The sequence below is a fragment of the Hemicordylus capensis genome, chromosome 3 (genome assembly GCF_027244095.1).
Source record: "Hemicordylus capensis ecotype Gifberg chromosome 3, rHemCap1.1.pri, whole genome shotgun sequence".
Classification (NCBI taxonomy): domain Eukaryota; kingdom Metazoa; phylum Chordata; class Lepidosauria; order Squamata; family Cordylidae; genus Hemicordylus; species Hemicordylus capensis.
Genome location: NC_069659.1, coordinates 84,563,157 through 84,588,082, shown reverse-complemented (window position 1 = coordinate 84,588,082; position 24,926 = coordinate 84,563,157). Strand labels below are relative to the sequence as shown.

General features: G+C 41.9%; 1 long non-coding RNA gene across 1 annotated transcript in view; it reads right to left on the bottom strand.

Annotated features, from left to right (window-relative positions):
- Positions 1-19,005, bottom strand: part of LOC128351423 (uncharacterized) — a 64,864-nt gene extending 45,859 nt beyond the window's left edge. Inside the window, exon 1 of the long non-coding RNA XR_008319770.1 lies at positions 18,983-19,005. This is a non-coding gene — a long non-coding RNA (uncharacterized LOC128351423). The remainder of the gene's footprint in view (positions 1-18,982) is intronic.
- Positions 19,006-24,926: the final 5,921 nt, after the last annotated feature.

Sequence of the window (24,926 nt, the reverse complement as noted above, 5' to 3'; positions counted from 1 at the left end):
GGGCCCAATTCAAAGTGCTGGTTTTAACCTTTAAAGCCCTAAATGGTTTGGGACCATGTTACCTGAGAGAATGCCTTGTCCCATATGTCCTGACTTGGAACATGATCTTCTTCAGAGGCTCTACTCCGAGTGCCCCTGCTGAACGAGGTGCAGTGGGTGATTACGAGGGAGAAGGGCTTTGCAGTGGTTGCATGCCATGTATGGAATAGCCTCCCCAGTGCGATTTGCCTGGCTTCATCACTTTGTTCTTTTAGATGCCAGGTAAAGTCCTTTTTGTTCAATCATGCTTTTAAAATTTTTAAAATTTTGATTTTTAAATTTGATTTTTTAAACTGGCTTTTAAAAAGTTTTTTCCCCCTAATTGTATTGTATTGTATTGTGCTTTGTTTTGTTTTGTTTTTGGTGTGTTGTGATTTCATGTGGTTTTTTACTTGATGTTTTAATACTGTGTTGTGAGCTGCCCAGAAAACAATTTGTTATGGGTGGCTAACAAATAAAGATTGTTTGTTTGTTTGTTCTCCCTATCTTCTGCATTTATTAACTGGCATAAGTTATGATCAAGGCGTCTGGTTCTGCATTTAATACAAGAAGAGCATTTATTTATATGGAAACGGAGCAATAAATTGTTATGAACCCAACCCTGCAACCACCTTTGCTGTGGTGCATGTGGAGAGTTTGGGGGATGACACAGCAGAGTGAGCCCTGGACCACTCTGAGCCACTGCCTCGGTCATGTCCTGAAGATACACCATTGCTTAAAAGCCAAGGATTCCCTTGATCCTCAGCCTTCTGCAGTGGAGGCACCACCTTTTCCTCCTGTAGTTGCTTTCAGCTGCATAATAGGTCCTCCTGGCCCATTTAAGTCTCTGCAGTTCCTAGAAGATAAGGGAGGCACCTGAGACAGGAGTCCTGGTTTTATACTATTCACGGCCTCAGTCTGAGTGAACTGTTGCCGAAGCAGCATCCCATTTCATTTTATCTATATCTATATATACAGGTGCACCCCATTAACCATGGGGGTTCCATGCCCACAGATTTCAGCAGGTAACAAAACCATGGATAATGAGGAATTGGGGCAATGGGAATCAGGGGGTTAGGTTTCTACATTGAAAACAGAAGTCCCAAAAATGGCAAAAATAATGGAAGGTGCCATATGGTGCTCCGTTGGTTTCCATCTCCCCAGTAAATGTCCCCCAAAACTGTCAATTTAGCCAATTTTTCATGAACAAACTATGGGGGGGTCCTCCCCCCCCCAACAGAAGAGCCACAAAATGGCTCCTTTAAACAAAATGATGGCCAGAAATGACCTTGTAGGTCACTTCCGGCCACCTAGGAACCACAGATACATGGGTATTAACCCTTTCTGTACCTCCATATGCCAAGGTTGGGTGCCTATTTTTGGACTGCGGATACATGGAACTGTTAATAGCAGTACCACGTACAGTGAGGTCCATCTGTATACACACACACACACACACACACACACACACACACACCATCTTCCATAAAAATGTATCCCAAGGCAGTTTTGTGATCTATTTTCTTGAGTGGATGCTCAGTTCTGAGGCTGGGAAGTGCTCCAGCTCCTGATCTCTAGCAGACCTGACCTCAGTCTTGATCCTTGCTGGACTGAACCTGACCTGACCAAGATTTACCTGATCAACAGAACCAGACAAGATCTGATCTGCCTTGCTATACTAATCCTGGGCTCCTTATGCTGGGCCACACCTTGAGCAGGACAGAAATATTACAGTGGCTATATATGATTGGTCCTGGTGCTTGACACCTGAAGTATGGAGCAAGATCCAGCTAGAGTTAATCACATTTAAATCCCACAGGGTTGCTTCCAAAGTACGGCAAGCACAAAGAAGCTTGTGGAAACAGATTGTCCCCACTATTCTCCACTGCAGGCCACAGCACCTCCTTAAAAAAATCATTCCTGAGGCACAAGGAATGATGTGGCTTCAGGCTACAGAGGAAATCCCTGGAAACCAGGAGAAGCCTTGCATGAGCAAAGCTCTCCTTGAAGAAGATGTGGCTTTTCAGGGGTGCTGGAGTTGCAGTGAAGAGGGGTGGAAGGGGAAATCTGCTTCTATGACCTTCCTTGCTTTTGTGGTATTTTGGATGCAACCCACTGTTTGTTTTTAATGTGATAAACTTCAGTATGTGGGATAGTTTATCCACTGAAATCAATGGGACTTTTGGATGGATTATGGTCATATTTAATAAAGAAGAGGAAAAGTTAACAGCAACATCTTTCATTAGCTTTCAAGTGAATGACAGCGCTGACTATGAAAGACATAGAGCGACCCATTTCATGGGACTGTGTCAGTGTTGGGACTGTGTCAATATTGTCTCAGTCAGTTACATTTGTTGGATATTTAATTCAGTGTGAAAGAATGAATATTTGCAAGTCAGTTTCTCTGAAGCAAAACTATCCACAATGACTCAGAGAATCTAGCTAAGAGCTAAAGAAGTTGTATATTATTAAGGGTCATCCATATCTAGACTACTACCTGATACTGATTTTAAATGTATTAGGAAATTAGAAATATTAGAATGAGGAAATGTGGAACTTCAGCTGAAGATAAGAATGCTCAGAACTATCATTCAGAAATGAAGATTTGGAATTTAACAGGAAATTCGTGAACTCACCTCAGAACTATAGGAACTTTTTTTTACTGAATAAACTTGAAAAGAATGTTTCCCACTGTTCATCATTGAAACTACTCTTAGCAAGCAAAGCTTCTTTACACATCTGGTTTGTCCTGATAGTGTTAAAAAATTGTTTTCAAATCTCATGGGGGAAAATGTATGCCAATAGAATGTGAAAATGATATAAAGCTTTTAGTTTATAGTTTTAAAGCTTCAGGTTTTAGAATTTGTATTTGTATTTTTAAATTGTTTTAATTGTGTCAATGTTTTAATGGTTTTTCAATTGTGAACTGAAAGAGAGAAAGAGAGAAAGAAATATTCAATAAATTCTGAATCAGTTTCTGGGAGATGGAGCAAAAGGCTTGCACAGGAATGAATTTTGGAATGGCTAATTATACAGCAGAACAGCTGCGATAATTAGTTATGGATATGCAGACTACTTAACCTCTGAACTGAGCAGGGCATAACACATACAGTATTTTTTTAAAAATCACAATACTGTATAGGAATTACCAAGACTTTAAGGGGTGCTTAACACATGTCTCATCATTTCAGAGCTGAAACATTCAAAGTGGTGCAATTCTGGCTGGACTTTACCATTTCAGACTGCCGATGGAGTCTTGCAGAATTAAACGTTACAGATGGGGGAAAGCTTCCCATGCTGAAGTTCTGCATATGATGCAGCTGATAAGATATGAACAAAAAAGTAGCAGCCCTCTCTGGGGAAAGAAAAGATGGTCCCTGGGCTCTGCCCCAGTTCCAAGAAAATCCATATCCCTCCCTTTCTATCAAAAATAGGCAATACTTTTCAACTTTTATGTGCCTGTTCAAATGCGGTTCTGCATTATATGCAAATGCAGCCATCGTTTCTCTTGACCCATTTTACCTGGCCTGATGGCTTGTCTATCATTTTCTCCCTTATTCTCATAGCAAAACCAGCCAGCTGATTCTCTCAGTGAGCATAAATCCTACATATTCAGAGATTATGTTGTAGTTCATGTGTCTCACACCTCACACCTGGCTTTCCAGGCCCATCAGATTCCTTGTCTTCTTCCTCTTGGAGATTGCTTGCCTGGCTTTTTCTGACATCCATACAGCCTCATCCTCTTCATCCATACAGCCTTTCCAAAGGCTGTCTGGGCAACCACTCAGAATTATCTGATAGCATCAGCCCCAATCCCATCAAAGCAAAGCTCTATCAAATATAATATTTATTATATACTTTAAGCAATTCAGGTGAAACAGTTCACAGCCAGGTTGGTCTAAGTGCCACTTCAAATGTTCAGGATGGGTATACGGTGCTCTCTCCATGGGACTATATCCCTTCAAATGCATGTGGGAGTACACATGTTTGAATGCATTCCTGTTTATTAGGGTGCCAGGTTAGTTTATCCAGCTTGAAGGCTAGACTAGTGGAAACTAACTAAATAAATCCTCTCTGCTATGTAAGCTTTTCAAGTGATGGGAGATTTTGAAATGAAGAGCCTTTTTCACGTGCTCAGGTGAACATGTGAAGGGGAGGAGCAAGCAAAATTGCACCATGCATTCAGCCAAATGCATGAATGATCGTACACATGTAGGCACTCTTTATAATCATGGGCTTTGCAAAAGACAGAGTCTTTAATCACACATAGGCTCTGTTCAGACTGCCTGCTGAACGTTTTGAGTTTGAATGGGGTCAATGGGCACAATCCCACTTTCTTGTCTATTTCTTCTGTGAATTCATGGAGACTGAATTCTAACATGAATTCAAATATGCAATCCTCTGTGTGGAGGTGGCACAATCCTGCCAGGGATGTATCGTCTGCCTTTTCTGAATAGCTGAACTCATTCTGTGCCAAGCAGTGCAGAATGATTTCTCTCTTTCAGTTTATGAGTATTTGTTTCACGAAAACTGTAATGAAAGCACTATCTCCGGAGTTTGGAATCCTTATTAATTTACTGTGCTCTATGGTGTATGAAACATAGTAGAGGGGGAAAATAACTGTGTTACTATCTCTTGCAAGCTGAAAAATCAAACAAAGGGCATTAATAATAATGTCAGCTGCATTCATCTATGTAGGCATACAAAGCCCCAGCTACATGGAAGTTTTACCTTGGGGACTTTAAAAATGTCTTTGACAGGTAAATCTCAACTTCTGAGTTTATAAAGAAAAATCTAATTCATGTGTCTAGAGAGAAAATCTTGACAAATGTGACCCCAGCATGCACCAAAAGTAAAGTTTTTTTGTTTTTTTTAAAATGCAAACTTTGTAACCATATGCAGCTGCCATAGCGATAGGGCATTTTTGGCAACAGTACTGTCTACCCTCAGGTATGGCTAGTCTTGGTGCAGACATGTTCCTGGACAAAAGACTATGTTGTAGGACCTACGGTTGCATATGCAAGAGACTGATTCAGATAATCTGTGTGGTGCACTGGCCAGTATTCTATCACTATTGTGGCATGGCACCAGTTGGGAAACATCATTTTAGGGGGGCAGGGGGCTGTTGTATTGAGACAGGAGTGAGAATATTAACTCTATTAACTTGCTTCTGCTTGCACTCCTTAGGATCCAATCCATAGAAACTAGCAATAGGCACAACAGGCTCTGAGCATCATTAACTTCTCCAACACTTTGAATGTCTACTTCTCACCACTTCCATTATATACTTAGGCTTTTCTGGCTAAGCAGCTCTAAGGTCACTGGGCCGTGGCCATGCAGATTTGTCACAGAGTCTCTGATGTCATTGACTTTCATGCTGATATCATAAAGAAGTTTACCTGCTTTGGCCTGATATATCTAAATCCTTAGACTCAATTCCAAGGTTTATGGGTAATCTACATGAAATCCCCTCACCTATGTCAATTCTAGGGCTTTCAAATGACACTTTGCTGCTACATGCCAATTCAGCACATCTCAGGATCATAGATTTGATGCAGTCACATAGGAGGTCTGTGATCAAGATCTCTTGTGGTTTATTTTCTGTTGATCAGCCCCAAGCCAGTGCTTTGAAGATTCAGGAAGTAGCAGTGGATTTTTAAAATCCCTTTCCCTAATCCATTTCCCCAAATCTTAATCACATACACCCCACTATTAACTCTGTGGAGTAAATATATGAGTATCTATACGACACCTGTGTGTTTTCACCGTAGACCTTTATGAGATTATTGAAACTGTGGAAATAGTATAGGAACAAAGCACTTTGTTTCCCTTTTGGTTTTCCTCAGTGCCATTTCCCTGACTTTCTAAGCTTCCATGGGGCTAACTTGTAAATAGAAGCTTCAGGAAATCCTGATCATAGATCTCCTGTGTCACAACCAGCTTGATCCTTTGAACACTTTAATGAAAACAGACAGGTGTTTATATATATGATGGTGGGTAAAGTGGTTAAAGAAACAAAGTGCATTCATAAGAATGACAGTTTTTTATGGCTTAGTATGTAGCAGGGAAATGCATGCCTCTTATGTCATTTGCCTGTCAATACAAATCCCAGCTGTACTGAGCCCTGGAGCTTTAAATCTATGGAAGAGCAAAAAACTCTAACAATATTTGTGATTTCAGACTTTTGAGAACTGCATGTGAAAATTGGAATTGTCAGGACTGAGCGGTGGGCTGCTTTCTCACAGTGGTCCAGGGTCCATAGCCTGGGAAGATTCAGCAGTGGCAGGCAATCTGAAACTCAGGGACAGGGGAGAAGGCAAGAGTCAGAATCAGAAAGAAGGGGTCAGGAACAAGGTGGGCTGACCAGAGCCAGGCAGTGAGCTGTAGGTTAGGGGTGGAGCCCAAGGTCAGCCTGGGCATAGAAACTGGAAGATGGTGAGCTGGAGGCCAAGAATGGAGATAATCAAGTTAGGTAGACAAATCAGATACAGCCAAGAAGAACCAAGGAGATCACTGCCAGTCAGTGTAAGCAGTACTAAATTAGATCATCCCAGGGGTCATATGTTTTCTGTCACAGCCAAGTATGACATTAATCAAGTTTCTTGAAATTCAGTTATTTCTGATGCCGCTTTCTAAAGTGCAGTAAATTCTTACCAGCCCCAAAGTCATAATTTTCAATTTTGCAGTTCCATATTTACATGAACCCTTCAAAATAAATTGTAGTCTCCTAAACCTATCATTCATTTGGACGACAGTCTTGCCAGATAAATCAGAATAATTCCTGAACCATATCACCAATCAAAAAGCTATGTTTGAGTCTTGGAAAGGAAGTTGATTTTTCTATTCTATTCTGTCTTTGTATGTCTTGGTATTTGACTTGAAGCACTGCATTTCAGAATGAAGCCCTCTTTTAAAAAAAAGAAGTACTGATTGGCTATTGGGATCTTTTAAAATTTCCACACCACTTTCCAAATACAGAACACTGAGTATCCACTGGAACGTGAAACTATAAAAGCTAGAGATGTGCACAAACCAAGGTTCCCGCCCCGGTTCAAAGACAAACCAGTTCAGGTTGACACACTCTGGGGCAGCAGTGAGTGCAGCAGATCCTTACCTGCTTGCCCACTATTCCATACAGCTTCCTTCTGCAGTGGCACTCTCCTGAAAACCCAGCACGTGGTGCCAGCACACACATGACCACACAAGTTGCTGACCACACAAATGGTGTCGTCCATGCATGTGCGGAGACCATATGTGTGCTGTACTCCCTTGTAAAGGTCCAACTAGCAGCCCCCCCCCCCCACCCTCGGCACTACACTTGAACAGCTGAATTGGCTCAGCAGCAACCCAAACCGGTTCAGCTTTCAGCCGGGGCATGAACCTCGGGGCATCTGCTTTCACAAAAACCTGCCCCCATGCCTTAGGTTAGTGGGTAAAACATTCTTAATTGCTCCACCACTGTTGGAGTGCAGTTGTTGGGAACAGAGGAGAGGGCCTTTTCAGTGACTGCACCTACAGAATACTTTGCCTAGAAGATCCATCTGGCTCCCTCCCTCATGGCATCTTATCATGCTGCAAAAACCTTTTGATTCCTGCAGGCTTTTGGCCTGAAAGATATATGATTTACTGCTCCTTGGGGTGTGTGGGGGGTGGGGGTGTGTGTATCCCTATGCTTATTGCTTCACTTCTAGATATTATTTTTAACAGGGATGTGCACAAATCAATTTTTAAATTTGATTTGTGCCCAAATCAAATCACCCCTGATTTGTTTTGTGTCCAAATCTGCCCCCAAGCCCAATCTCCCCAGATTTGATTTGATTTGATTTGATTTGATTCAGATTCAGATCAATTTGGGCCACTTATAAAGGTTCTAAGGGCACCAAATTTGAGTGGTGGGTAGGTACCCAGGGATGCCACCTACCACCCAGATTTCTAGGCAGAGGGGCACTTGGTTGATTTTTAATATATATATTTTAGTTTTTACTGATTTTGTATATTTCCACCATAGGAAATAATGGAGATTTGAAGTTGCCCTATCCTAACCCTAACATGGATCCCCAGCTTTCATTTTTTTTAAAAAAAGCTAAGCTCTAGCCCTTGTAGAAGTTAAGTTATGGAGCAAAGTTATGGAGTTATGGGGTGTAGTTAGCACATGTCAGTTGACAGTTGACACTGTCCAATGAGAGTCAAAATGAACAGACGAAATGAAGGTGTGCAATGAATCCTTATAGGGATTCTTTATGAGGAAAGGTTATTATACACCAAAGAATCAAAACACTTAAAAATAGTGAACCACACATTTATTTTATTTTATTTTATTTTATTTTATTTTATTTTATTTTATTTTATTTTATTTTATTTCTATCCTGCCCTTCCAAAAATGGCTCAGGGCAGTTTACACAGAGAAATAATAAATAAATAAGATGGATCCCTGTCCCCAAGGGGCTCACAATCTAAAAAGAAACATAAGACAGACACCAGCAACAGTCACTGGAAGAACTGTGCTGGGGGTGGATAGGGCCAGTTACTCTCCCTCTGCTAAATAAATAGAATCACCATGTTAAAAGGTGCCTCTTTGCCAAGTTAGCAGGGGTTTTTGCTCCATAGCTCCACTTCTACAAGGGCTAGAGCTTAGATCTTTTTAAAATGAAAGCTGGGAATCTGGGGAGGGTTCTGAATCTCGAATTGATTTGAATCACGAATTGAATCTGGCCCGAATTTAGTCAATGGACCACAGGGGCAATTTGTTCTGTCTCCAAATCGCCTGAATCAGCTAGATTTGGATACAAATCTATTTGTACCCGAATCAATTCACACGTCCCTAATTTTTATTCTTGTTGTAAGCTGCCTTGGGTGTTTGTTTTTGATTGAATGATGGGATATACATGTTTTTAAATTTTATTATTATTGTTGTTCTTGTTATTAAATTTTATTTTATGAAGCTAAGGTGGGGTAAATTCCCTTTTGAGCTATTTACTAGGCTGGCTAATAGGATAAACAATCTTACCACTCCACTCAGAAGTGCATGAGTCCACATGCTTACTCTTCTCACTTAACTGATAGTTCTTATTTCCAGTACCCTAGCACACTTTAACTTTTAGACTTATAGGAAACTCCTTACACACAAGTATACCACTGACTTCAACAGGACTATTCCCAAGGAAATGTACATAGGACCATGGCCTACAAACATATATCTCTGGTTGAGTTCATGGCTGAGGTGATATCTGAACCAGGGATTGTTGCTTCCTGCCTCACTCTCATAACACTTCGTGTCCAACAGTCTTAACATTTTTTTTCTGCATTTGAACAGAATCATGGAATTGATTCCCTGATTCAAATCAATTACCTTTTAATGAACACTGTGAAACAATACACTGAACATTTGTTACAGTATGTGCAAGCCCTTAATTGCCTGTCTCCCAGAGTTTTGTGTAGCCTACTTTCCTTTAGCATTGATTCTGCAAATGTGTGGTGTTGTTTTTTAAGATTGTAAATCATATCTTTAAGTACAAGGGGCAACATATTTATTGTCCAGTGAATAGTCCAGCTCTGCAGTCTTGGTTTTCCAGGCAGCAAACTTTCTAGAAATCAAACAGAAGCCATTTTGTTTAATCACATTACCCAATTATGCTGGAGATTCTTAGAAAGGAACAGTCCAGCTTCCACATCCTTTATGGCCTTTCCCCCCTAGGAGTTGAAAACCAACAGGGGACATCAAAAGCCTGTCTGCTCCCAAACCCAGGGCTGGCATCTAGGGTTGGCATTTTGAGGTAGCTGCTGGTGCCCAGGAACTTCAGAAGAGCCCACTGTTGATCCCTGAGATAAGCTCTGTGCCTGTAGCCTTCATGGCAACAGAATTATTTTATTGTAGCCTATCTGGGTAGGAGGTGGCCCTTGAAAGGCAATTTTCCAAGGCCCCACTGAAACCTGGAGCCAGCCCTTCCCAAATCCAGAGGTGAATTTTCACAAGTATGTTTGGAAAATTCTAGAACAGAACACCTAGCTTTTCACTGAAGTGAAAGCTTGTAAAAGTATCACTCAGCAGATAGGGGCAGGAAAGAGTGAAAAATGAGACTGAGGCCATTCACATGATCATATGGGGTGGTTTGCAGAGGAGGGCTCCTACTCCATTCCTGACAGACAAACAGAATCTCAGTTTGGCACTGAAAACCCCACACCCAGACAAACATTGCAGCCACAATCTCCAGTAGGTAAAAAGGGAGTTGGGTCTTCCAAGGATTAAAGGAGGTATCCCAGAATGCACTGCACTCCCAGTAGACAGGAAGCCCGGGAGACAAGCAGCCCTCACTATCAGCTCTCCTTTGCTTGGCCCCTCTAGCCACAGCACTCTCTGACAAACATGGCCGCAGACTGCCACAGACTGCTGGAAATGGTTATTTCACCTGAAGTAGGACTGCTGCTATTTTCATCCTACCTTAGTAAGCATAAAGGTGCAAACACCAGGCTACCCATGTTTAAACAGGCTTGGAAGACTGGATTCCTGTGGGTTCTCACAAGGTTCTCGCTGAGTTTACCCTCTGATTCATGGTCATAGGGGAAGGTTCTCACTGAGTTTACCCTCTCCTACCCTCAAATTCATGATCATAGGGGAAGAGCGCTGGTCTTGTGGTAGCAAGCATGAATTGCCCCCTTTGCTAAGCAGGGTCTGCCCTGGTTTGCATTTGAATGGGAGAGTACATGTGAGCACTGTAAGGTATTTTCCATAGGGAATGGGGCTGCTCTGGTTGCATGCCAAAGGTTCCAAGTTCCCTCCCTGGCGTCTCCAGATAGGACTGAGAGAGACTGCTGTTTGTAACCGTGGAGAAGCTGCTACTGACAATACTGAGCTAGATGGACCAATGGTCTGATTCAGTATATGGAAGCTTCCCATGTTTCTATGACTCTTTTTCTACTCTCAGAAGGGAAACAAAGGCTTTTTGTTTTTGCTTTCAAGGAAGAAGTAAGAATAAGCAAAGGAAAGCAACTAATTCCTTACCCTTTTTTTAAGTGTCTAATGCCAAAGAGAGGATGGGGGATCACAAATTCTGATGTGCTGAAAGGAAGGAGATGCCATATTGGGTCACTGATATATTTACCTCATTTATAGAATGTTAAACTAATATTAATTTCCAGTCTACTATGTTATTTATTTGTGATTTGTTATTTTAATTTGCAATTTGCCTTGAGTGCAGTTTAATGTAGAAGGCATGTTATAAATTACTGTAATAAGAAATAAATAAAATAATGAATCTAAATTGTAACATTTGCACGGAAGCATCCATGAAGGTTGCCACAATGAAACCTGTGGAAGGAGGCAAATTTCTCTGACTGACATCCAGATTAATGCTGTGCACCTACTACAGGAAAGAGACAATATGCACTTCTCCCTGAAGCCCACTATGCTTCCTGAAAATATGTCCTTGAGGGTTGCATGAGGGGGTGGGGATGAGGGTCATACAACCCTCATGGACATATTTTTGGGAGGCACAGAGGGAAGGGGGGGATTGGAGAAAATTGCCACTTTCTTGTAGCACGCACAGTATTACTCTGGACATCAGCTGTTCAGCACCAGCTCATTGCCATTCACCACTTAAGACAAATGACAATTAGCTGCTCTGCACCCTTGCCAGCCCCCCTCCCCGGGGCACTGTTGCTGTCCCATCCCCTTATCAGTCCTGCTCCTCAAATCAAAAGCCCAGATGCCACCCTTCTTCTCCCTTGCTTCTGACCTCACCTTCTGGGAGGTGAGGAATGTGGAGCTTACATCCAGCAACAGCAGCTTTGCTGGCTGGCCTCTCCTCATTACCACCTTGCTGCAAAGCCACCAGCAGTGTTTGCTTGTGCTTGCTCTCTCTCGCTCTCTCTCTCTCTCTCTCTCTCTCTCTCTCTCTCTCTCTCTCTCACACACACACACACACACACACACACAGTCTCTGCCCTCCGGCACCAAATTTGTCCTCTCTGTCTCTGTGCCCCAGAAGGCAAGGCCAGCAGTGGGGAGGGGTGGAATCTATGCTGGTGTGATGGGGTGGGGCTAGCAAGTGAGGTGCAGGTGAAGGGAAAAAAGTCAAGTGAGAGGAGTGGTGATGGTGGTGGTGGCAGCAGGCTGGTGGGTGATGTCCGTGGTATGGACAGAGGACCCCATGTACACTCTCTGCCTGAATTCATCACCTCTTGTGTAAGGGTTGAGTGGAGGGGGGACCTGCAGGGATGGAGCACCGGTACTTCTCAGCTTCTCTGGCTGTTGGGGTGGGCATGGCCATGGGGGCTGTCATGGAGAGTGCCTGCACTTCTGAATTTGCAACTACATCACTGCTCTCTCGTGGCCTTGTGATAGAACTGAGTTTTGTTCTGGGCAGCAGTATCAAGGCCGTATGTGTGCACATGCATTCAGAGTGGGGCCTGATTCAACCTGAGCGGGATCTAAAATTAACTGAGCAGACATCAAAAAACTTGTGAGTGTGCACACATGTGCACACCTTAGAAGGAGCACTGGTTAGGAACTCCTGCTTCCATGATGTATTATGGCTGAAGTGAGATTTGAATTGGGAACTTCCAAGCTCACACCACATCCACACTATCAATATGCTGAGAAAAATTGAACATCTCATGCGGACAATGTGGCAATTCTTACTTGACAACGACATTCTGTAATATTTGGTAGATGTACAGAGAAATGCTGAGAAACAAGACACGGACTATGGAATCTTTAAAACGGTGACAGATCTATATGTATGAAAGAATGTTGTGTTTAAGCTTACAGCAATTTGAAATACATTTAGCTCTTCACCACAAATAGCTCTTCCAATCACCACAAACCCAAGCACGCACTCAGCTATCACTGCGCAGAACAATTTCTTCCTCCTGACTTGCTCTAATTTATGGGAATGATGTGCCATCAGCCCCTGATTACTCATGTGAGACAGGCTGAGTGACTGGATGGTGTTTGGCAGCAGATGGTGGCAAGTGAATGGTAAAAACCTGATGACACAGACATTATTGTGGAATAGCTGACTGCACGGAGCACTTGAGCTTCACAAACTAGAATCAAGGGCACTCGGGTCTGCAGCGTAGCAAAGTCAATTACCAACAGCATTTTTCTGCTGAGGTCTGAATATAGTTATGCACCATTTCTTAGGTATATTAGAATTTAGATCAATGATCTCAAAGCTTTCTATCCTGAAAAGCAAATGAGCTTATTTTGAAAAGGTCAAGGGACCACTGCTGGAACATTACAGGCAATTTTTTTGCTCTCCCCTGCTCCTTTTGCTCATCTCAGGCATTTCAACAGGCAGTAAAAATGCCACAATGTTTCTGTGGAACCTGACGTCCATGTAGTGTTCCCCATTCCTGCATCTCTCTAGCAAAGTCCATAGTGTGTGTGGCATTTGGAGAGTTTGAAGAGGAATTGCATTCATATTACAAATGCTTTTCAGCTGAAACTACCTTGCACACCTACCACTGCACTACTTAACCTACCTGACCAACAGTAGCTGCCCTTCCAAGCCACACTTCAGGTGAAATGTAATTTTCTGCTTTTCTCTAAAGCAGATTAAAGCAGACAACATAACATTTTTTCCTTTGCCTTCTTTCCCATCTGTATAATATTGTCACCAGGGTAAAACAAAAAAAGGTGGTTTCTAGTTGTAACAAGAACTCTAGATCACACATTGTTCTATTCTGGGATGCTAGACGCAACACAAGATTTGGAAGCACCACCCATTGATCCAGTTAGGATCAGGTAGTCAGCAATTGGGAGTCCAGGTTTTGTTTGAAATGGATTCGGGAGGGAGCCATTGCTCCCAGTGTACCCAGGATTACTGGCCATACGAAGCAGCATCCAGTGCCCTCCTGCAACATTCAGGGAGGCCATTCACACAAACAAAAACTGTGTTCTACCCAGGTTTGGGAGCTGTGTGTACTCCCAATTTTCGGTTGTGTGCAAGCAAGGTAGGAGAAAAATCTTGGTAGAAGTGATAGTGTGAAAGCAAAGTTGGAGGGAAACCTGGGTAACTTTTCCTCCTACCTTGCTTCTGTTGGAGCTAGGACCCTGGCAGCATCAGCTCTCAACTGCAACGTCTCATAGTGACCACTGGGGTGGGGGTAGGGTCATGGATCAAAGTGCTGGACTCCCCCACTCTTTGTTCTTCCAGATTTAGGCTCCAGTTTGTCTCTCCAGAGGTGGCTGCTTGTTTTACTCTCTCTCCCTTTTCAGCCTTAAGCTCAGCTTTCCTATCCTTTTGTAACTTCTAAACAAATCCTGGTAGTTCTTCAGTACTAAAGAACTGTCTCAAGACCTCTTGCTTTGCTGCTTTCTCACCAAACTGGTTTTGCTTTGCTATTTGGGGACTGAACTGCCATTCTTCCCCTACAGCTGCCACATAATCACTTTTGTCCAGGTTTTCCTCCTACCTTGCTTCCACACAACCAAAAACTGGAAGCACACACAGGTCCCAAGCCCAGGTAGAACACAGTTTTTGATTGTGTGAATAGCCTCCGTATCTGAATAGAGCTTTGCATGTTGCCCCTGCCACCTTTAATAAGTAATCTGATGGGGTGGATCCTGTTCATGGCCTGAAGACCGCATTAAGGGCCTAGGTGCCTGTTCCAGACCTAGTGCAAAGCCTGGAATGATATTCTGGGTATCTGGAGAACATTTGGGACATTAATTTGCATTCCTGTCCATTTCCAAGCACAGTTCAAATTGCTGGTCTTGATGTTTAAAGCGTTTTACAACTTGAGACTTAGATACCCAAAGGAAGGTCTGGTCCTTTATCATATTGCTTGTACATTAAGATTGTCTTTAGAGATCATCCTTTGGTAATTGGCCACCTGATGGTGATCGGAGAGAGAACATTTTCCACTGAGGTATCTTACCTGTTAATGGAGCTCTCTCCCCAGAGGGGCTTGCTGGCACCTACATGGTTATCTTTTCAGTGCTGGGCAAAAGCTTTTTATTCTTTCCTTTTAATAGTTTTCATTTTCAGTGCTGGTTTTGATATTTTTGCAGCTGTAAATTATACATGTTGAACCACAAACCACTTTGAAAATGTTTATTTGAAAGGTATTTATACATGTTTTCTGAATAAATAACTACATAATCTGGTTGCTCTGATTTCATTTTGGAAATTTGGGATGGTCCACCCATCCTTAGTGAAATTATTATGTTCTCGGCTGATGTCCCAAGGTGATTTTTGGAGCTACAAATGGACTGCTGAACACTTCCTGACAGCCATGTATTTTTTCTTCCTTTGTAAGTCTCGGTGCGCTATAAGCTGATATGTCACTATGAAGTAAACAAATGTTCCTGGCAATTGTGATTTCTAAGAAAAGCTCAGCTTCCTTCAGATTATATCTTCTTTCTGATCATTGCAGGATAATTTAGTTATATGAACTGCCATGGTGAACCAATTTCTGCCTGAAAATGATCCCTGATTATTTTACTATTACTTTCATTTTGTGTCCACTTTGGCACATGACACTTTGATGTCCAATAATAAGTAATTCAGTGGTGGTAAAGTAATGGACTTAACTTTAGCTGCCCACCGAATCCCATCATATTCCCATGACACGTATCAGAGCTGAAAGCTAACACTGATCTAAGAAAAGACTGCATGAGATCTGTAGTGTTTTCAGATCGCAGCAAGACACTCTCAACTACTAAACCAGAAGTTATGTGTAATAAACATTCCTTTCATCATTAAGTGTTAGATTCAATGGAGAAGTAGGCACTTCTAGGCAGAGGCAGGGAGGTTCCCCTGAGTGGCAATTGGGGAGGTGGGAGTTGCTGGTGTGGAGAAAGCGAGATGTGAGAAGGTGTCCAAGAAAATAGAAAGGCATTTGTACAATATGCATGGGATAGGTGAGAAACTGTCACAAAATAAGGGATAGGAACATGGGGAGGGAGATGGGGATAAGGGCTTCCCCTGGCTGAGAGACAAAGGAGATGTGGAGTTGAAGTTGGGGGCTGGGAGGATCCCTCTGTGTGAGAGGCACAGCAGCAGGTTAGTAGGACTTGGTATTAGTGTTAGATGTGCGCAGGTTTTTTTAAAAATTTTAGTTAATGGCATTGTAGGTAGAAAAGGGAATAAGTATAATCAGCTGATTGCTTTGCACCTCACTCCTTCCCCTTGTTTATCTGTCACTCCTTGGCCACAGGCCACCTGTTCTATATACATGGGACTTTCACACCTATTTTGCAACCCAGAGAAGAGCTGGTTTGTAGAGTAACTGCGTCACAAGCCAATCATGCATTTACCTTCACATGCCCTCGAAGCTGCAGCTTTGCTCACCTGTTCCTCCTCCCTAAGTCTGTCATTCATCTCACTCCCTGCCTGCTGCATAGCACACACAGAATTCTGCTTATTCTAGCAGACAAGTAAGAGAGAGCTGATGACAGGAATGGACAGTGGTGGGTATGAGAAACCACAGCTTCTTCCTCCCCTAATGTAACATGGTATTTACATCATAGCATTTACAATAGATGGAAGTTTTGGGCGGGATATAAATATGTTAAATAGATCAATAAATTTAGAGGTACTTGCATAATCTCCAGGTGCTGAATTAGCATCTGGTTTGTGGCCTAGGTTTGGGAAGTGAGTGAGTTCAGTCACATTTTGCAGGTGCAGATTATGTACTGTGCTTCAGTTCTGCACCATTTTTGGTCCAATGACTACATATGTTAGCTGTGAACAGGCTGTCATCAGTGTTCCTGGTCCTACATCATTTTTCCCCCATTTTCGTTTTCCCCCTACCCCCTTTTCCTTCTACATATTTATATTTAAGGAAAAAATCAATTAGGCATTTATATAGATAAACCCAAGCTTTATTCTAATAAACCCTGTGTTTATATCAATGCCTAACTGAATTTTTCCTTAAATATAACTGAAGAATGCATAGGACTATCCTCATAAACATCTGTTTAATGTTTTATGATTTCTTCTATTCCTTCAAAAATTCAAGGACTATTATTTCAGGACCATATTTTTCTCTGTGGTTTGATGAACATACTGTTTTATGAAAGGTCACCTTTTGGTCACCATGCTTACTTAACCTTTGCAATAAACAGGCTGTGAGTTCATGGCAGTAGGAAGAAGCAGCAGCGTTATGGTGAGATAGCCTAATTAAGTTAGGCACATGGATTTGCTTGGTATTCTGTATTTTCTTCCTGTGAGCATTTTCTTATATTCCAGACTCTGACCCATGAAATGATAACTGGCCAGAAAAGAATAGTAGTGGTGTGCTATGAGAATTATAATGTTTGAAGAATAACTTAGCTAGCTAGGTTATTTTAGAATAATGTTTTTTAAAGGCATCATAATAACAATACTTAAGATGAACTGGAGGAAAAACAAGAGGCAAAAGCACGTTAAAAGAGCTTCACTATGTGGACATTAGAACTGAATCTCTGATCTCTACATTCTGAAGATAAGCTGGAGCAGTCTTAACAGCAATGTGTGTTCTTACAGCTGGAATCTCAATCAAATACAATGTTGTAAAACTCAGTTAGCAGAAGCATCTGGTTATTGCTTTGTCATTATCAGTAAGTGTTTTGCATTATCCACTCACTGCTCAAAGAACATACTTCTTGGGGATCTTCCCAAATGAGAGCAGAAGGTTCTCTTTGTAACTAGGGATTTCATCCAGGGTTTTTTGCCTATAGAAAACTCCAGCATGACTGCAGCCAATAAGACTGTTCTCACGAGCAGCCTATCCCAGGCTAGGGCAGCCCAGCCTGGGTTAGGCTGCTCATGTGCAATGCCAGGATCTGTGTGGATCTTGGTGCTGCCTGCCTGCCTAGAGCATCCATCTCATGGGACTATCCCCTTATGTACCACACTCATTGTGCGGTGCATTGTGGGATACATGGAATCTGGGATGCATTGTCCCAGCTTCCTGAGATCAGTGCTGTGTGTGGGAGCATGGTCCACACTCCCACCAATGGTGAAAGATCATCTAAGGGGAAGGTAGGTTTTGTGAAAGGGTGTTCCATAGACTCCTCCTCAGTATAATTGTAGGTTGTGAATGCCTTAAAGCAATTTGGGTCAATTTGGACCAATGACATCACTGGTGCCAGTGAAAAATTCATTTTTCATAAGTGTGCTTAAGACACAGCAGAACATGCTCAGTTGTCAGAATGGGCAAGTCAGTTGTCAGAATGGACATGTCAGAATGGGCAAGTCAGCACTGGAAAGTCTGGGCAGGCCACAGACAGAGGAGGACCAGAAGGGGGACAAATATATGATTGATTTGTCAGTCTTATTCCCTCCATCTCACCTTCTTCACCTATTGCTTTCCATCTCCATCTGAATCACTTGCTGTCATTAATTTCTTCCTTCCCCATTAGATTTTTTAAAAATAGAATTCACTCATTACATGGCCAATTATCAATACTGAAATAATAAAACTTATTTATTCATTCATTCATTTGTTCATTTGTTCATTCATTGCATTCATCATATTTATATACCACCTGGTATATGTATCTCTATATCTCTATAAATACAGCAGTTCCATATAATCTTCTAGTGGTGGAAACAGAGCAGACATTTCTTGTTGACCTCTCTATTGATTCCAAGAATAACTGAACAGTTTCCATTCCTTTCAATATTATTGTTCATTCTACTTCCATTTCTGACCCAAACCAAGTTTATTTTTGTTCAATCCAACACACTCTATACTTTTCATAGAATTTCTATTTCCGTTGGCATATGTTGTTCTCCATCTTCCTGCAGTCTTTATTTTTGCCATGCTATTATACTAAAACAAATTTCAACATCCTCCTCAGCCATGAGATCCTTCATATTCAATTCTTAATACATTATTCCCAGCTATTCACATGCTCACTATCTCATAACACTCAGCTCTAATCGGGTCATCTGCAAATCAGCCTCTCCTACTTACACCTCGCCATTTTCTAGGATCACTGTCATTGCCATCATAAAACTAATGTGCTACTTACGTGTCAGAAGACTATAGTACTGCAATGAAAGGTGGTGGTATTTTGCATATGTGTCTTGCATAGATGTATCAAGCAGAAACTCATCAGTTGCATCTCTGCCAAGTGCTTGGGGAACTCCACCTGTTGAATTTCTACCTAGAAGCATCCATCCCCAGTCCAATAACAAGCTGAAAAACCAAGGCAAAATGTGGATACATAAAGTCTAATTTGTACAACCAGCAAAGCAGTGAAAATTGTAAGTCATTTGAACTTAGAAGTGGAAAATGAGCTCAATAGGTTTGTTTCTTCTTTTTTTTCTTTTGGGTACTTTTTCAAACTGTATCTCAGTCATTTTTCAATGGATCCGCACAAAATTTGGATAGGTGGTGCCACTAGTCCCCTAATAAATTAGTTCCAAATTGCAAGTGGGTTGGACAAATGGTTTTGATTTAATTTCTAACAGAATATTCAGGTTGAACATGGAAGAATGTTCTGTAGGTATGCAGGGACAGTTTCAGATGAAGGAGGTTTGTCCATAAGGGTCATGACAGACTAGTCTGTTGCTACATTTCTTAAATACTTTGTGCTGTTACCCAGTGAGCAATCCATTGCTCATGGGAATCGATCAAAAAGGAAACTAATGTGGAGAATCAGATCTACCATCCAGGAAGCACTGTGCTAAATAAAGTACGTTTTTGAATGTGTGGTATTCCCACATCACTAATAAGAGTGCATGTATGAACAAGGTCTGTGTTTTGGCGTCCTGGTATTCTTGCGGTTATTATTCCAATGTCCTTTCACATTGATATTCTGGCTTCAGAAAGTCATTGTGCAAACCTGAAATGGTTTAGAAAGCAAAGTCTTTGCAATTTGCCTGTATCAGATAGTCAAAATCTGATATTTTCATTCTGGTGATTCCATTAATAATAGATGTTTCTGCAACTGACAATGGTGATTTCATAGATTCAAAATATTTTGACATCTAGATTTCATTTGAAATGCAAAGTAGTTTGGCTTATGTTATCACCAGTGTTAACAGAAATAACATTATTGCTGGTGTCAGTGCATCTGAATTCATATATCCTACTAGCAAAACCAGGAATCTCTGAGTAATTAATTAAAGGTCTGAGATTTCTAAAAATAACAGGCAAAGGCTTAGAGGTCTAAAGGGATGCACTAATGAAAAACCTATAACCAATAATATTTTAATTCTTGGAAACAGCTGTTCGTTTTCACAGCCTCTTTGCTACATGTTTTATACAGCAGTGGAAATATAAGGAGGCACAAGAGTGTACAGATGGTTTTTCTTTGTGTGTAGGGTTGCCACCTCTCCTAAAGACTGGAAACAATCATTGTTTCTTTGCATATATTAACAGATTTATCTGCATTAATGTAAGGAAAATATTCAGTGCTTTCTGAAATGTTCCATGAGTTCAAATATTCAAAGAAAAAAAATATGATCCAGTGAGGCCTTAGGAAAAAATTATAAAGGAACATATGCTCAGACTGGCACATGTATGAACCACATCTTCATGAAGCCCTGCAGTCCCTCCTGGCAAGAACAGAAGCATCTCATTTTGTAGCACATGATGTACTTAATGAGGTCATTCACACAATCAAAAACTGTGTTCTACCCAGTATAAAACCTAGTAGAAGTGATTGTATGGAAGCAAGCTAGGAAGAAAACTGGATAGCTTTTACTCCTATCTTGCTTCCACACAACCGAAAATTGAGAGCACACACAGGTCCCAAACCCAGGCAGAACACTTTTTGATTGTGTGAATGGTCTCCTATCTAGCCAGAACAATGGATTTATGGTAACTGGTGGTCACTGGCTGGGAAGATGGGAACTGCCACTATTGCTTCACTCCATTTCCATGGCTGGATTTGAACCAATATTCAGAGCAGCAGTTATGGTGGCAGAGTTCAATGGAGGGGGGTGAACTTGCAATCCAATACAATGCACTAAACATACGAGTACCACTGATTCTAATTTGCCTTACTTCCAAGTAAACATACTTAAGATTTGCAGCCCTTGTGGCAGATTGAGTGCAAAAGAGACAACAATACATGGCTAAGCTAAGGAAGAATCCATGTATGTCCCTAAATTCATCAAGTTCCAAGGATTGATTGATTGATTGATTGATTGAGTGATTGATTGATTGAGTGCCGTCAAGTCAGTGTCAACTCTTAGCGACCACATAGATAGATTCTCTCCTGGATGATCTGACTTCAGCTTGGCCTTTAAGGTCTCTCAGTGGTGCGTTCATTGCTGTAGTAATCAAGTCTATCCACCTTGCTACTAGTTGTCCTCCTGTTTTCTTTCTTGCAATTTTTCCCAGCATTATGGACTTCTCAAGGGAGCTGGGGTTTTGCATAATGTGTCCAAAGTATGATAGTTTGAGCCTGGTCATTTCTGCCTCAAGTTAAAATTCTGGATTGATTTGTTCTATGATTCATTTGTTTGTTTTCCTGCCTGTCCATGGTATCCTCAAAAGTAGGGATGTGTGAACTAGGGATGTGCACAAAACCGGTTTGCCCGGTTCGGTTCGGATCCGAACCGGGTCCGAACCAGGAGGGGGTGGTTCGGTTTTGGTTTTGTTCGAACCACCCCCTGGTTCGGTTCAGATCCGAATCAGTTTGGACTGGTTTGAACACCCAAAAATTGGTAGGATGGTAGCTGGCACCCAGGGGTACCTGTCACCCAAACCCCAAAGCAATCGGACACTTGTACGATTTTTAATGAATTTTTGAAAATTATTTTTATTTTTTATTTTTATACACATCCCTAGTGTGAACCGGTTCGAATTTGAACCTGTTTGAATTTGAACCAGGGTAGTTCGATGGTTCAAATTCAAACCAAATGAGCCATCAGGTTTGAGCTGCAGGTTTGAATTCGAACCAAACTGGGGGTGGAACATAGGGACATAGGAAGCTGCCATATACTGAGTCAGACCATTGGTCTATCTAGCTCAGTATTGTCTTCACAGACAGGCAGTGGCTTCTCCAAGGTTGCAGGCAGGAATCTCTCTCAGCCTTATCTTGAAGAAGCCAAGGAGGGAACTTGGAACCTTCTGCTCTTCCCAGAGCGGCTCCATCCCCTGAGGGGAATATCTTACAGTGCTCACATTTCTAGTCTCCCTTTCATATGCAACCAGGGCACACCCTGCTTAACTAAGGGGACAAGTCATGCTTGCTACCACAACCCAGCTCTCCTCCTGGGTGGTTCGGTTGAGTTGAACTGGTTAAAACTGGTCCAAACCTCCCAAAGTGGGTGGGGTGGTAGCTGGCACCCATGGGTACCTGCCTTCCAAACCCCAAAGCAATCGGACACTCATATGATTTCTTAATGAATTTTTGAAATTTTTATTTTTCTCTCATAGGGTATAATGGGACTCGAACCAACCCATTATTTCCTACTGTGGATCACTCATGGGCACCAACAACCACCCAAACCCTGAAGCAATCAGACACCCCTATGATTTTTTTAATGAATATTTGAAATATTTTTAATTATTTTCTCATAGGGTATAATGGAACCCAAACCAGCCCATATCCCCTGTTGTGGAGCACCTAGGGGCACAAAGGTGGGGTGGGTGGTAGACACGCAGGGGTGCCTAGCACCTACAAAACCCCAAGGCAATCGGACACTCCTCTGATTATTGGTGAATTTTAAAAGTATTTTGGAATTCCTCATAGGGAATAATGAGGATTGCAGCAAATGTATAGCTTCACGTTGGTGGGAAAGGGGTGTCCTAGAGTGGAATGTGGTGAGTGGTAGTTCCCAAGGTGGGCCAGGAAGCTATCAGAATTATTTGAAAGGAATTGGGCAAAAGGCTGGTTTTTAAGTGATTTTTGAAGTTTATGTGTCTTTAAATTTAGCAATGAGGGTGGATTCATGGTTTGTCATTGAAAATCTTATATGCTACGAAAGAATCTACACTCAGAACACTTCATAAAGAACAAAACCCACTACCCCATGGGTTGCAACCCATGGGGGTGGTTAGCACCTTCTATGCACTACACCACCACTCACTCTGGGCCACCCCAGCACCCCACAAGTAGCTTTAAGGTTTTTCCCCATAGGGAAGAATGGAGGTTTCAGTAGCCCCATAACTGCACTTGAGCGGTGCTGGGGTGGCCCAGAGCAAGGGTGCCAACTACCCCCATGGGTTGCTAACCCATAGGGTACTGGGTTTTGTTGTTTCTGAAGTGTTCTGAGTGTAGATTCTTTGGTATCGTATAAGATTTTCAATGGCAAACCATGAATCCACTCTCATTGCTAACCTTAAAGACTCATAAACTTCAAAAATCACTTAAAAATCAGCCCTTTGCCCAATTCCTTTCAAATAAATCTGATAGCTTCCTTGCCCCCCTTGGGAACTACCACCCGCCATCCACCACTCTAGGACACCCTCCCGCCCCCCAACGTGAAGCTATACATTTGCTGCAATCCTCATTATTCCCTATGAGGAATTCCAAAATACTTTTAAAATTCACCAATAATCAGAGTAGTGTCCGATTGTCTTGGGGTTTTGTGGGTGGTAGGCACTCCTGGGTGCCTACCATCCACCCCACTTTTGTGCCCCTAGGTGCTCCACAATAGGGGGTATGGGCTGGTTTGGGTCCCATTATATCCTATGAGAAAATAATTAAAAATATTTCAAATATTCATAAAAAATCATAGGGGTGTCCAATTGCTTTTGGGTTTGGGTGGTTGTTGGCACCCATCAGTGCTCCACAATAGGGAATAATGGGCTGGTTCGAGTCCCATTATACCCTACGAGAAAAAATAAATATATATTTCAAAAATTCATAAAAAATCGTACAAGTGTCCGATTGCTTTGGGGTTTGGAAGGCAGGTACCCATGGGTGCCAGCTACCACCCCACCCACTTTTGGAGGTTCAAACCAGTTATAACCTGTTCAAACCAGTTTGAAACTGTTCAAATTTGAACCAAACCAGGGCGGGGGGGCGGTTCCGAGCAAAACCAAAAACCCTCCTGGTTCAAACCCGGTTCAAATTTGAACCGAACTGGGCAAACCAGTTTTGTGCACATCCCTACACAAAAGTCTTCTCCTGCACCAAAGTTCAAAAGCATCAATGCTTTTTCTATCTTGCTTCTTCAAAGTCCAGCTTTCACATCCATAGAGTATCATTGGAAAAACCATTGTCCAAATGATTCTAATCTTTGTAGGTGTGGACACATCACAGCATCTAAATATCCTTCCCAAGGCCTTCATTGCAGTCCTACCAAGTGCTAGACTGCAGCTTATTTCTTCTGGATCCTTTACTGTTGATGGTAGATCCTAAGAGGCAGAAGCTATCCACCACTTCAATGTCTTCATTGTCAATTCTGAGGCTGGTTGCTGTACCTGTTATCATTAGTTTTGTCTTCTTTACATTTAATTGTAGTCCCATTTTTTCACTGTGCTCCTTGACTTTCATTACTAGAGCTTGCAGATCATTCACATTCTCAGCTATTAGAGTAGTGTCATCAGCGTAGCACAGGTTATTGATGTTTCTTCCTCCAACTTTAAAACCACGCTCATCTTCTTCCAATCCAGCTTCTCTCAATATATGTTCGGCATATAAATTGAATAAAGAAGGAGAAAGTATACAGCCTTATCTTACTCCTTTGCCAATCTGGAACCAGTCTGTTTCACCATATTCCATCTGGACTCTGGCTTCCTGTCTTGTGTATAGGTTTCTCATGAGAACAATGAGGTGTTCTGAGATGCCCATTTTCCTAAGAATATTCCAAGGAAGGATACTATGGTTGAAATCCTATGCACACTTACTTGAGCCTAAGCCCCATTGAATACAGTGGGGACTTACTTCTGAGTAAGCATGCATGGGATTAGGCCCCAATGAAGGATTTTGCAGTGACTTTTAGGGCAATTTTGCTGTAACAGGTGAATATCTGAGTTTCTGATTTTTAAAAAAAGAATATATTTGGAGATTT